We start from the raw sequence: 15,312 nt of genomic DNA on the forward strand, positions 1-15,312 counted from the left end.
GGAGTTGCCTCATCCAGGAGGCCAGGGCCGGCCCTAGGGGGGGGGGGGGGGGGGGGGGGCGGGCGGGGCGACCGCCCTGGGCCCGTGAAACCGGGGAGGGCCCAAATTTCCGGATAGTCAAGGTATATGTAGGAGCAGCAGAGTCATGTGGCGGCGCTATTGGAGCATACCCAAGTTTTTAGATTGTGCAGCTCCGAAGAAGATGAACAGCGAAGCATTATTCTGGCTTTACTTCTTGGTCAGCTTGGGCCTTTTTCCCTTTAACTAGCTATGAGGGGATTAAGTGGATAGGACAGGTCCGGTAATTATAAATCTCACTTCTCAGTACTCTAGTCGGTATAGATGATTATGTGCACTCACAACCTAAAAAAAAGTCACGCTGAGTAAAATATCAATTCAGACAATACTAAGGCTGGTTTTAGTTTATTGGTCCACACTTCACACTCCACATGACCAAAACATCCATCGACCCTCGCTCAACCCCTAGTTCCCCTCGTGGCTTTGTGTTAATATGTGACACTAATATGTTTAGAATATTTAAAAACCAGTATTACCCTTCCATATTGTTTTTTTTAGATCAAAGGCCAAAAGGCCCGACGTTAAATTAATAACGCCACAACGGCGACAAGGTACAAAGAGCTGAACCCAGCTTACAACACACACCCACACACCCACACGAGTTGCCAACATGGCTACAACCGGAACCTCGAACGGTGATCACGACCCTTACGAAGCCTACGAAGATTCGGAGAAGACACCGGACAGCAACAGTGTCGGGCCGGAGCTCACCCTAAAGCGAGCCAACGAACACGCACGCCGTCAACAGAACTCTCCGCCGCGGGCAGCGCCACCAGTGGCCGACCACCACTGTGCATCGACCACCACCGATCGAACCCCAACAAGCAGCACCATGGAAACCCAACGAGGAAGCAGGGCAGCACGCAAGCCTTGCCGAAGGTCGCCAAGCGAAGAGCCAACGACATCCGAAGAAACACTGGTAAACTCCAAGACGATGTCTTCAAGAAGAACACGACACGAGCGCGCCGTCACCGCCCAATCCGTAGATCTTGGGTTTTCACCCGGAGCACCTTGCTCGACGAATACCGCGCCTCAGCCACACCACCAACGGAGAGCCGCACAATGTGGACTCCAAGGCGGTGTCTTCAAGAAGATCACGGCACGAGAGCGCCGCCACCGCCCGATCCGAGGATCTTGGGCTTTCACCCGGAGCATGTAGAAGGACAGGGAGAAGCCTCAACAACGCCTTCAAGAAGGGAACGGCGTCCGCGGACGTCGCCGTCGTGGCCCGGGTGGGCAAGGGTTTCCCCTCGGCGAACTCTCCCCGCCTTCTATCCAGCACACCGACCGCCGGAGCGGTCGATCCACTTCCACCGCACGCAGCTCGCCGGCCACCACGTCGCCCCCGCGACCATGGTTTCCGGCCAGCTCCAGAGCCACTGGCACGCCCGCCAACCAAAATGGCTCCCACCGACCAGGGCCGCCGCCCCGGAACCTAACTCTGAGCACGGCAAGCTGCTACGCACAGAAGACACCATCGTGAGGGCCGCAGACGCCGACCAAGGACTCCGGGCCGCCGTAGCACCGCCGCCGACCCACTGGAAAGAGCACCCCCTGCCAGATCGACCACCAAACCGCCCCCGAGGCGGCCGGAGCACGCAGATCTGGGCAGAGATGGATGGGCTCGAAGGGCCCGGGCCCCTGCCCGGCCCGAATCGAGGCGGCCAGACCCGATCTGGATCCGCACAGCCCACAGCATGCAGGTCTCCTCCATGGTCGGCCGGACGAGCGCCGTTGCCCACCACGCCTTGCCGAGCTGGACCTCCACCCGACGTCGCCGCGCATCACCAGGCCACCGCGCGCAGAGCTCGCGCCACCCGCCGCCGACCACTCCGGGGAGCAACCGCCGCGAGCACGCACAGGCCACGCAGCCACCACGCCGTTGCGAAACCGCGCCGCCGCACCCACGCCAGCCACGGCGCCCTCGCCGGCCGCGCCCGGCCCGCGCCGCCGCCACCGCACGAGGGGGAGAGAGGGGCCCCGCCGCCGCCGGCGCCGCACGGGCTTCGCCCGGCGACGCGCTGAGGCGGCGGCGAGGAGGAGGGGAAGGGGAGGAGGGAGACGAGGGGGGCACCGCCGGGAGCCCCAGGCCGCCCGCGGGAGCGGCTAAGGGGCTAGGGTTTTCTTTCGTCGAGCTGCTAACATGGTATACCCTTCCATATTGTTCAAGATAAAAAAAATCAAATTGAAAAGTGCAGATTTCTAATTTAGTCTTGAAAAGCGAGAGTCAATGTGTAGGTCGACATACTTGCTATGTAATCTGCGAGAGTGCTTTCGTATTTTCTACCGTCCGTTAGCCTATATACATATTCATGGATAGGAGATTGCACTACACCGACCATCATCGGCCAACTTGGTTCTTGTGAGAGTGGATGCGTTTCGGTAAGATAGATATTGACAATCCCTCGCCAACAATTTTTCATCTTGAAATGTCAAAACTTCAAGACTATAAACATTATTTGGCATCAATGTTGATTTTGTGTGATTCATGAACTCTTTGCACATATCTTTTATAAAAAATGAAGATGACGTAATGGGGTCTTTTCCCACTGTTTTTAGCGTAAAAAATAATTTAAATATTTATTAGTAATATTTTATATGTACATATATATAAATTACTATTTGAGATTTTTAGGGCCCTTGGTTATAGTTTCGCCCCGGGCCCTGAAAATCTCAGGACCGGCCCTGCACGAGGCTGTACAAAAGATCACCAAGCTAGACTGATGACTTCACGATCTGCCAATGGAGCCCAGCGTGCGGGTGCTGGATACCGGCAGTTACGTGCATACGCGATGGAAGCTGGGATCCAGATCGCTGATTTTTTTTTTGTGTATATATACACGCCTTCGGCCAGGAAAAAAACACGTCTCTCACAGTCTCACGTATTGGACTAATGCCAATTGCAAAGCATGACTCGAGCATGTACTCAATTGGACACGAACCCGATCAGGTGGCTTATGGTTCGTTAGATGGCATCCACGAGTCCAATTCGGTTACGTAGCTTTTCTTTTCTGTTTCTATGTTTATCACCAGACGTACCAAATCTTGACTGGGCAGGGCGTCCCAAAACGAAGAAGAGGGCTATATTTTGGGACGCGCAACCCGTCCCTGTGAAAAACCACCGTCCGACCGCCGTCGTCTCCTCTGGCCACGTCGTCGCCGTCCTCTTCTCCGACTGCCGGAGTTCGGCCCGCCGACCCCGTCTCCGTGGATCTCCTCTCCGGCCACGCCGACTCCCGTCCGGCTGCGCCGCTTCTGTCCGCTGCGCCGCTGCGCCGCCGTGCCGCCTGGGCCACCCCCGTCCTGCCGCGCCGCCCCTGTCTGGCCGCGACGCCCGCGCCGTCCCCGTCCCGGTACGGCTTCGTTTCTGCGCGCTGCGTTCTCGGTTCTGATTCGATCGGGAGTTGACCGATCTGATTCCGAAAAATAAAAATAAAAAAGACAGATGTCTGTCCGTTCGCTTGTTGAGAAGGGGAAACAGCAAATAAATATGAAGATATATGAAGATCCAGTTATTCCCTCCCGTGACTTGGATATTCTGAGAAAGATAATTCAGAAACCTCTTGTTCCACCAAGGGAAAAAAATTCATCAACCGTGATGGAGAATCTTTTAAGGAATCGTCTTGCTGATCATAAAGAGTATGATGAACCAGCAGATGGAAGTGGCAGCACACATCAGCAACAACCACGTGATGATGGTGATGAACCTGCTAATGGCGGTAATGGTGGTGACGATGAACCAGCAGATGAAAGTGACAGAACACATCAGCAGCAACCATATGATGATGATGATGATGATGATGATGGTGATGAACCAGGGGGCAGTAGACAACAGCCACCCCAGGGCAGTAGCCAACGGTCACCACATGAAAGTAGCCAGCAGCAACCACATGATGCCACATGTAGTTTAAGCTCTACAAGGCATTACCGTGACAGCTTACCATCACCTTCACAGGGGCTGCTGGACTTTGTACCTTATGATCTATACATTCGGAAGCCTATGGCAAATTATCATGGATCCAAGCCATGCTGGAGTGTGGCAGGTGAGAATCAGACCAGTGATGTTGATTATTGGTTGTTTGGTACTATCATCTTCAATTGGCGTTTGAGCAGCTACTTTGTTTGCTCGCCATCTCGGGGATTAAATGATCTTATCCAACCGAGGCTGAACAACAGACGTATTCTCCACAAAGTTGGCAGACGTTGGTACACCAGTATTGAAGAATCAGTAAACACCAGATTTACAATACCACCTGGCACGGTGAGCTGTGCGGACTTGACAGGTAGTCTTGTTGAGATATCTGAGGTTTCTGCCAACTTCCCATTTGTTGGTACCATTTTGGTTTGTGATGAGAATTCAAGCAAAACCGTCTACTACAAAGATGATTGGAATAAAGCACACAGTGACTTCATTTCAAGAAAAAACAAGTGGATATCATCAAAAGAAAATTCACCATGGGACTTCAAGGACAAACTTGAGTTGACCGGGCCATCTCGCGCCACAATAGCAGATGGCAGCTTTGTTATCAAAGCTTGTATCCCTGCAACAAAGAGGAAGGCTAGGGAGATATGTCAAATTGTCTGCAACGCTGGTGACTCTAGAATGTACAATAAGGTGAAGACTTACACCATTAAAACCGACCGAGGTTGTATCTTTGTGACCTGCGCAGTGCTGCCTAAGGCTCTGCAAGCTTCTGTCATTGTCAAATTTGATTCAGCGAAGTGTTATCCGAGTGCCAAAGTTTATGGCCACATCACTGCGAGCATTGACAAATTTGGCATCACCAGCACATTGTTCTGTAAGGATGCCAAGGAGGCAGTGCCGATGGGGGACTTCTTGGGAGAAGGACATGACAAAATCAGGAGATTTCCGTTAACAAGATCTGTGTTGGCTGTACCATTTGGGGAAATGCTCCACATTGTGGGGACGGTGTACATACGTGGTGATGATGTACCTATGCATATCGACGCTAGTGTCCACATCTTCTTTGAGGAAGCATATTCGAATTTTGTCAGGGGTCCTCGATGCTTAAGCAATGTTATGGTGTCGCTTCGTCCAGTATTCTAATATACAACTGATGAATTCCCAAGCTTGCATCTTTACTTACTGCACAACTGAGTGCAGCATGATGGATTGAACTGTGAAACAAAATGGATGGACAAAAGCAATTTGATTTGGCCTGATTGTGCTAGGCATGTATGGGAGAGGCTGAGATATGGTCGAGTCCGGGCATAGTAAGCTCTACCTATTCACCATCATGTTGCCTTTTTGCGAGACTGTAATATATATTAGTGCTGTTTTTGTTGTAGTGTCGTCTGTCTAGCACTTGAGTTTATGTGCAGTATGCCAGTCTAAGAGTAAAAATAAAAATCCCTCCTCTTCTTTTTTCTTTTTTGAACTGGGTGAGCTTTATTCATTAGGCAACCAAAGTTTTACAATCACGCATGAGTGAACCCAACACGCAGGAAGGGACGTTCTCATGCAACACACCACACTCACTCTTGCCTAATTGCGCTAAATCGTGCGCCACTATATTGCTCACCCTAGACACCTTGCAAACTTGCACTTCTGGTAGCAAATCAAGCATAGCTCTTGCCTCCACGAAAAGGCCCCAGTTCGACGAACGGTCCCTGTCCAGAGATGAAAGGACAGTTACAATCCTGGCGCAGTCCGTTTCAAGAATTCTAGAGTATTGCGGATTTGCAGTGATGCCTTCCAAGAGAGCCAGAATTTCAGCCTCCTCCGCGCTAGCACACAACGACAGCGTCTTCCAGGCAGAATATAGAACCCATCCTGTATCGTTCCTTGCTACCAACCCAGCTCCGCCCGGAACATTTGGCGAGTTCCAACCGGAATCCACATTAACCTAGATCCACCCAGGCCCGGGGGCTAGCCAATTCGAGGGCGCTTGTGTTTCCATGACAGGTGCAGGGCTATTCGCCACTATAGCTGACTTGCCTTTAGGGTCCGGTGCTGAAGTCCCTGGTTGGAGAGAGTCCACATAGCTCTGAAGGAATGGCACAGACGCCGCGATGGAAGCCTTGCCGTCACCATGTACTGCATTGTTTCTGTGATGCCAGGTGCGCCACAACAGGAACAAGAGCTTGACCCGCATGGCTGTTGTAGCTCCATCAAGAAGAAGGAGAAACCAGTTGCGTCCCGTATATCGGAAGGCCTCCTCGGTCGGTAGCATCCAGACGCTCCGAATTCCGTCACGAAGGGCTCGGGCCAAGGTACAACGCACCATGGAATGGTAGGCATCCTCATTCTCGGAGCCGCAGATGGAGCATATTGGCATGATACGCGGGATGCATCGGTGCAAGCTTTCAGCCAACGAGTCAGTAGCGAGGCACCATGCAAAAACCCTGATCTTCTGAGGCACAAGAGTTTTCCACACCAGGTTCTAGATACTCCGTTCACCATCGGGTTCGTTGCCAGATTGCCCATGACTCAATGTCTGGGTTTTGGGCTTCATGCCAAGTCGATACGCGCTGCGGATAGTAAAGACGCCGGATGGCTCTGGGTGCCAAGCAACAAAGTCCTCTGACTGCCTCCTCGGTATCTTGAGCAAGATTATAGCTTCTGCATGGTGAGGGATGCAGTATTGCCGAATGAGGTCCTCATTCCATGTGTTCGTCATAGGATCAACAATTGAGCTACCCATTTGAGACGACACCTCTCCTTCATTCCCGACAGCTTGAGATTATCTGAGCGTGGAAGCCAGTTATCCCTCCTGATTTTCACCATAGAGCCCGACCCAATTCTCCAGATCGCTCCCTGCTTTAGGAGATCAAGGACATGCATTACTCCATTCCATGTCGCCGACACATCCTGTATGAATGCAGTGTCAAGGAGGTGCCCCACCGGATAGTACTTCGCCTTCAGTAGCCATGCACATGGGCTATTTGGATACTGTATCAACTGCCACACCTGTCGCGCCAAGAGAGCCTGGTTGTAAACTCTGAAGTCACGGAAGCCCATCCCTCCACAGGCTGTGTTAATTTGTCCCAGGATAGCCAGTGCATACGCCGTCTTTCATGTTCATCACCCCAGTGGAAGTCGTGAATCATTTGGTTTAGTTCTTCGATGAGGCCCGCCGGAAACTGAAACACACTCATGGCATAGACAGGTAAGGCTTGCAGAATAGCCTTTATAAGCACTTCCTTCCCGCCACTTGACAGGTACTTTTCCACCCAATCACTCATCCTTTTTTGGAATCGTTCTTTGAGAGTTTTGAACTTGCCCTTGCGCATTTGTCCTTCCGGGACAGGGAGGCCTAGATACTTTTCCTCAAAGCTCTCTGTATCATAACGTAGTATTTGCTTTATTTCAGTTTGCACTTGATCAGGCACGTGTCATCCGTACATTATCGAACACTTGCCAAGACTCACCAACTTTCCTGTGTGACATAGGCATCCCAAATGGGCCTGCCGAAGATAGTACCCGGGGTTTAATGAAGGCCCACTACCCGAAGAATAAGAAGATTCGGAAGCCCAAGATGTTATTAAGGAAAGGTAGAGTTGTAATAGGAAGTGTTATTTGTAATCTTGCGGGATGAGTTAGAAACCATCCCGGATTCTGTAACTTGTACAACATGAATCCCTCGGCTCCGCCTCCTATATAAAGGGGGAGTCGAGGGACGAGGAGATCATCGAATCATTGTTTACAAACCCTAGTTTTCATAATCGTCGAGTACTTTTCGGCTGAAACCTTCGAGATCTACTTGCCCTCTACTTCCAACTAAACCCTAGCCTACAATCCATAGGCATTGACAAGTTGATACCTTGTCAATTGGCGACGACCGTGGGGACTAGAGGCGTAAGGATCTGATCTCGATGGCACGTTCAAGATCTTCGACATCATCAACCGCAAGCAACGCAATGGATCGAGGTAAACAGATCGCTGCTGGTCCTGTCGATTTTGTTCCTCACCCACCCTCCCGTTTGGATGCATATGCGTATCTGGCGGAGCCTATGGAGATGACGTTCGGAAGGTTTCGCTTTCGCGTCGAGAAGGAAGGATCGTATCGTGTCGAAATTCCGATTTCGTCGGGATCGTCGGCGGTCGATTCCGATTTTTCAAGCTATACATCGTCAACCGAATCAGGAGAAGAAGAAACTTCGTCGACACGCTACGTCAGCACCAGAGCAAGAGAGAAACTCGCCAAGATCTTCAGCGACATGTCGTTTGAGTCATCTGCGGACTCATATATAAGCGATGGCTCAAGCGGTGTCGACAGTTATGACTTCATCGACAAATCTATTACAGTGGGCAAGGTCTTCATCAATCTCAACGATGGTGTCACCAAACCCAACATAGATCTGAATACAAAATATCATCAGATTTATGCCATTGAAGAGCCAAATAATGATCAAGAAGAAACATCTGAGGCTTTCGACGATCTGGGAAATCCATACGTCGATCCCTCCGATCTGCGACGAGGTCTGGGCAATAAGTACGTCGGGCCACAGCCGCGACACAGAGTTCAACTCCCGCAAGCAGCGTGGGATAGAGCCGCGAGAGCTATGGACGGCTCAGAACCAATGGCCACCACAGCCACGCCAGAAGAATTGCAAGCATATCAATATAGGCTCGCACGAGCTGCAAGAGAATTGGAAAAACAGACAGCTGAGTTAAACAGAAGAAAGGAGGCAGCTTCTGCATCTAGCAGGAGAAGAGCAGATTTGAGTCGACAATCTAGAACTTCGGGTGATAGCCACAGAGAGGCTCGGAACAGAGCAAGATCGAGGTTACAACACATACCCGAGGCAGAAAGAGAGCACTTGGTCCAAAACCTCGACATGTCCTTTATGTCGATAGATACAAGAGGAAACATCATCCCTAAGACACCAGAGGCTGGGTATATGGCGACACATTCTTTTATCGTCGCATCTAAACCACCTCCAGGCGATCCAAGGGAAACACTATACAATATGGCGATAGCAGGAGTTGGAGCTATGGGGACAGCGTTTGTATCAACGCCTCCCGAAGGAGCGGCAAGGCAAAATAGTCCACGACCTGCAGCAGCAACAGCGGCAGCCCCTGAAGGACCAAGTGGAGCAAGAGACACGGCAGCACAAGCAAGGGTTGACAGAGCGCGGCAAAGCAGAAGGGAACATCGGCAATCCCCAGAGCTTAACGACGAAGATATGTGTGGCTTGCCATGCTTCACGAGAAGAGTCCGAAAAACTCGAGTCCCTTCAGGATTCAAGTTACCCGACAACTTCAAGAAATTCGACGGCCTCCAAGATCCAGAGGATTGGCTAATTGATTATCTCGAGACAGTAAAGCTCACAGGAGGAACCAGAGCAACAGCTATGCAAAGCATCCAGGTGCATCTGAGTGGAGCCGCACGATCTTGGATAAAGAAACTTACCCCGGGATCTATCGACAGCTGGGAAAGCTTCGAGGACGTGTTCGTCAAGAACTTCAGGTCCACGTGCAAAAAACCTGCGTCGTTAGAGGAGTTGAGAGCATGTCGACAAAAGCCAGACGAGCCAATGAGAAAATATATCCAAAGGTGGAACATCATCAAAAACTCGGCAGAAAATATATCTGATGAGAGAGCGATAGATGCGTTTGTCGCAGGAATCAGGCGTGGAGATTTTGTCGAGGACTTGGGAAGGACCAACCCAAAGACAGTATCCGCGTTAATGGAAATAGCAAACAGATGGGCAGATGGAGAAGATGCTGTCCACAACAAATGACACAGGTCGCCAGAGGAGGACCGTGGTCGAAATTATCAACCGAGGCGACGATTTCCTCGGCAATACCCGAACTATGACGCTCCAGGACAAATTCGGCAGGTTTTCGGGCAAACACAGGAGGGAACAACAGAGATGATTATCAGAGAAGCAATGAGCAGCGAAGCGATAATAGGGATGATTCTCGAAACAACAGGCAAAATCGCGGGCCTAGGTTCCCGAGGCCTTTCGTGTCTCCCGAAGAAATGATGAATGGGCCGTGTCAGATGCACTTTTTCCTCGACAGCAACGGAAAAAGACAGTCAGGACATCTGCAGAAAGATTGTCGCAATTTCCAGGCAATGTTAAGGTGGGCAGAGCACGCTAACGCCCGGGCAGCACAGAGAAATCCTCGAGAACCCAGGAGCTAGATTCACTTACCACCTCCTCCCGCGATTACAGAAGACAATCGACATCAGCTCAGAATAGCGGCAGCACCTCCACCACCACCTTATGTTGATCCTAACTCCAACGGAGCGGTGTCGATGATTCAGAAGGGAAGGCCATCCAATAGAGCTCAGAAAGTAATCTCACGACAGGTGTTTATGGCAGAAAAAATGCCTCCACCAACAGTCGAGTATCTTAATTGGTCAGGGCAAGATATTGGCTTCACCATAGCAGATCATCCGCAGCAAGTTCCTCGACCAGGACAATCAGCACTTATCTTACCAGCAGTTATTGCGGGATTTGATGTTTCTCGAGTATTCATAGACGGCGGCAGCAGCTTAAACCTTATGTATGCAGACACGTTGAGGAAGATGAACATATCCCTAGCAAACTTGAAGCCAACAGACACAAGGTTCCATGGTATCACACCGGAGAAACCAAGTTATCCATTGGGGAAGATCAATCTCGACGTTCAGTTTGGAACCCGAGAGAATTATAGAATCGAGAGGCTGGAATTTGAAGTCGTGGATTTTCCGTCGCAATACCACGCTCTGTTGGGACGACCAGCATATGCTAGATTTATGGCGGTGCCACATTATACATACCTGTTGTGGAGGTTGCCTGGACCAAAGGGACCAATCACAGTCAAAGGAAGCTTCGCCTTAGCCGATAAGTGCGATAAGGATTTTCACCGGATATCAGAAACTTTCGGGATGCAAGCTGAGTACCTGGCGTCAAGGAGTATGACTGACTACGACGTGCTGCCAGACGTTGGAAGGCCAAACAAAGAATCAACTTTCAACACCGAGAAAAATTCTAAGGAGGTGCAGATTCACCCGACAGACCCGAAAAAGACGACATCCATCGCAAACGACATGGACCTCGCATAGGAAAGCGCGCTCGTCGAGTTCCTCCGTGAGAACTGGAAAATCTTCGCATGGTGTCCAGCCGACATGCCAGGAGTACCCAGGGAACTTGCCGAGCACCACCTAAACTTGGATCCATTAGCGAGACCAATCAAACAACCTTTGCGGCGTTTTTCGGAACCAAACCGCAAAGCCATGCTGTCAGAAATTGATCGGCTAAGAGAGGCTGGTTTTATCAAAGAAATATTTATAGAAGCCACATGGGTAGCAAATCCTGTGTTGGTGCCGAAGAAAAACACTAAGGTCCTTCGCATGTGCGTCGACTTTACGTGTCTCAATAAACATTGTCCAAAGGATCACTTTCCCCTCCCGAGGATCGACCAAATTATCGACTCCACGGCTGGATGTGAACATCTTTCCTTCCTGGACGCATATTCTGGTTATAACCAGATCAGATTGAAAGAAGAAGATGAAGTAAAGACAGCGTTTATTACACCTTACGGCGTGTTTTGCTACAGAACAATGCCCTTTGGTCTAAAAAATGCGGGAGCAACATATCAGAGGATGATGCAGAAGTGTTTGGCGACACAGATTGGGAAAAACGTGCAAGTATACATCGACGATGTCGTCATAACGTCAAAAAAGGGGGCAACACTGATCGAGGATCTCAAGGAAACCTTTGACAACCTTGACAAATTCTGCCTCAAGCTGAACCCGACGAAGTGTTCTTTTGGCGTCCCAGCAGGAGAACTTTTGGGGTTTCTAGTTTCAGCAAGAGGGATTGAAGCAAATCCCGATAAAATACAAGCTATCGTTACAATGAGGAAGCCAACAAAGTTGAAAGAAATACAGCAGTTAACTGGGCGAGTCGCAGCTTTGAGCAGATTCGTCGCCAGGCTGGGAGAAAAAGCGTTACCATTTTACGCTCTGATAAAGCAAGGAGATAAGTTCCAGTGGAACGAAGAGGCCGACAGAGCTTTCGAGGATTTGAAGCGCACAATCTCAACACCACCAATTTTGGTGGCGCCGAAGGAAAAGGAACCTCTCCTGCTGTATATTGCAGCCACGCCCCAAGTGGTTAGCACGGTACTAGTTGTCGAAAGAGAAGAAGAAGGAAAACTCGATGGAGTGCAAAGGCCAGTATATTTCATCAGTGAAGTTTTATCGCCTTCCAAACAGCGGTACCCGCAGTACCAGAAACTAGCATATGGAGTAATTGCAACGGCAAGGAAGTTGCGCCACTATTTTTCGGCACACCCGATAATAGTAGTCAACGAAGCACCCCTTTCAAATATACTGAACAATCCAGAAGCTACAGGGCGTGTCTCCCTCTGGGGAATAGAACTTTCCCCTCGGGACATCACATATGAAAAAAGAAAGGCAATCAAGTCGCAAGTTCTGCCAGACTTCATTGCAGAGTGGATGGAGCTACAAAACACGGGACCCCCAGATTTGTCGAGAACCTGGACCATGAACTTTGATGGGTCCAAGAGAGTAGAAGGAGCTGGCGCAGGAGTAGTACTTATATCACCTGAAGGCGACAAGTTGAAATACGTCCTTCGGATGACGTTCCCTAACGCATCCAACAATGAAGCAGAATATGAAGCCCTCATACACGGGATGAAGATGGCGAAAGCTTGCAGTGCAACTCGACTAAAAATCTTTGGCGACTCACAATTGGTGGCTCAGCAAGTTATGAACCAATGTGACGCCGTCAATGATAGCATGATGGCATACAAGGAGGTGTACAATGAGCTCGAGAAGCTGTTTGATGGATGCGAGGTAAATCACATCAGTTGATTGAGCAATGATGAAGCCGACGTTCTCGCAAACATCGGGTCGCAGTGCCTCCCAATCCCGCCAGGAGTATTTTGGGAAGAAATAGCGGAGAGATCCACAAAGCCAAAAAAGGTGCAGAAAAAAGCAAAACAAGAGAAAACTTCGACACCCCTCAAAGAAACCACGGAGGATGAAGAGGATCAAGAGCTTGTGATGATGGTACAAATTCCTTGGATGCAAGCATATATATCATACATCCTCAGGAAAGAAATACCCGATGATCCAGTTGAGGCAAGGCGAGTTATTCGACGATCCAAAGCGTTCACAGTGATCAAAGGGGAATTATACAAGCGAAGTATTTCATGCGTCCTGCAAAGGTGTGTCACACCCGAAGAAGGAAGAATAATTCTGAAGGATGTACACGAAGAAATACCCGATGATCCAGTCGAGCTATTGCAGCCAAGGTTTTTCGGGCAGGATTCTATTGGTTGACAGCAATCGAGGATGCCAAGGAAATAGTAAGAACTTGCGATGCGTGTCAAAGGTTTGCCGCAAAACCTCACTCTCCAGCGGCAGAACTAACACCAATACCATTGTCGTGGCCCTTTGCCCAATGGGGACTCGATATGGTGGGCAAGTTGCACAAAGCTTCGCCTGGAGGGTATGAGTATTTGCTGGTCGCTGTCGATAAATTCACCAAGTGGGTAGAAGCGAAGCCAATAAATTCACCAGATGCAGCGTCGGCAATAAAGTTTGTGAAAGGCCTCGTTTTTCGGTTTGGGGTGCCTCATAGCATTGTTACAAATAATGGTTCAAACTTCACATCCAAGGAATTCAAGGAATACTGCGCAGAAGTAGGCATTAAATTGCACTTTGCGTCAGTTGGGCACCCGCAAACTAACGGACAAGTCGAGAAAGCCAATGGTATCATCTGCAACGGCCTCAAAAAGCGCCTACTAGGACCGCTTGAAAAAGCTCGACACACTTGGCTAGAGGAATTGCCAAGTGTTTTGTGGAGCATCCGAACAACACCAAATACGGTGACACAAGAAACTCCGTTTTTTCTCGTCCACGGAGCCGAAGCAGTACTACCAATTGAAATAGAGCATGATTCTCCAAGGGTAACAGAGTATGACGAAGAAACATCACAAAAAGCTCGGGAGGATGATATGGATGCACTCGACGAAGCTCGCGATGAAGTACTTTCACGAGTCACCAAATACCAGCAAGACCTCAAAAACTACCACAGTAGACGGTTAAGACCAAGATCCTTTCAAGTTGGAGATTTGGTCTTGCGGTTAAATCAAAAAAGTACTGAGAAGCTCGAATCACCATGGTTGGGGCCTTACGTTGTCACGGAAGTCATTGACGGAGGCGCATACAGGATTAAGGACAAGAAGACGGGGGCTCCCGAGAAAAACCCCTGGAACGTAGCACAGCTCAGGCGGTTCTACGCCTAGAGTCGAAATATAGTCCTTCTCTGTAAAAATACAATGTACTGAAACGCCCGCGAGTTTTCAGACGCACTCTTTTCCTTTTCGGGGCACCGAGTGGGGCCGGAAAGGTTTTTAATGAGGCGGGCTCGCGGTGCTGCAATATAATAAAGATAGTGGAGATATATTTCTTATTCTTCGACACGCTCGGGGGCTCAACGCCTTCAAGTCTCAAAATACGTACAATATAGACAAATCAGACTTACCAAAATATTTCGCCTTGGTACACCAAATACCTCGCCAAATATCGGAAGCTAATAAAATTATAAATATAGTATACACGTCAAAAAACTTATTGCTTTGGTCCAAGAACCTCGCAACAAAAATATAGAACTTCGATACCACGACATTCAGGGGCTTCTAACCCATCAATGAAAAAATAAGGATATCTTATTATAACAAGAGGGAAAATCTTCAAAAACAAGTATAAACTTCAGTCAAAAGCTCGGGGGCTCGGTGATCAAAAATAGAAAAAATACAGAGTTAACAATATAGATTGTGTTTACAGACATACAAAGATGTATCAATGGTGGAAGTACAACAAGAAGAAGAAAAAGCTTTCAAGGGAAACCGAGCACATGATCTATGGTTATTCGCTCAGTAGAAGGTCGAGTACTATGCTCAGCATAGCTTCCCTTCACGAAGAATTCAGAATCCATCCGAAGAAGTTCATCCATCATATCTTCGGCAACTGGAGTCACCAAATCGTCAATTTTGCCCATATTTCTCTTTTTCTTTGCCATCTTCGCCAAGCAAGTAGGAACAATTTGATCTATGGGCAATTTTGGATGGCAAATTTTTATCATCATCATGGCAAATCTTGCGCCCGCAGAAAGTTGAGCCCGCACAAAGCCATGGATTCGAGGAGCATCTCGAAATTTTTCCATTAAAGCTGGAAGGGTCTCTGGCATTTTGTTTCGAGGGAACATGGTTCCATAAACTAAAAACAAAGTCTTCGTACAGAA

This window comes from Lolium perenne, chromosome 4, assembly GCF_019359855.2.
Source record: "Lolium perenne isolate Kyuss_39 chromosome 4, Kyuss_2.0, whole genome shotgun sequence".
In the NCBI taxonomy this organism is placed as follows: domain Eukaryota; kingdom Viridiplantae; phylum Streptophyta; class Magnoliopsida; order Poales; family Poaceae; genus Lolium; species Lolium perenne.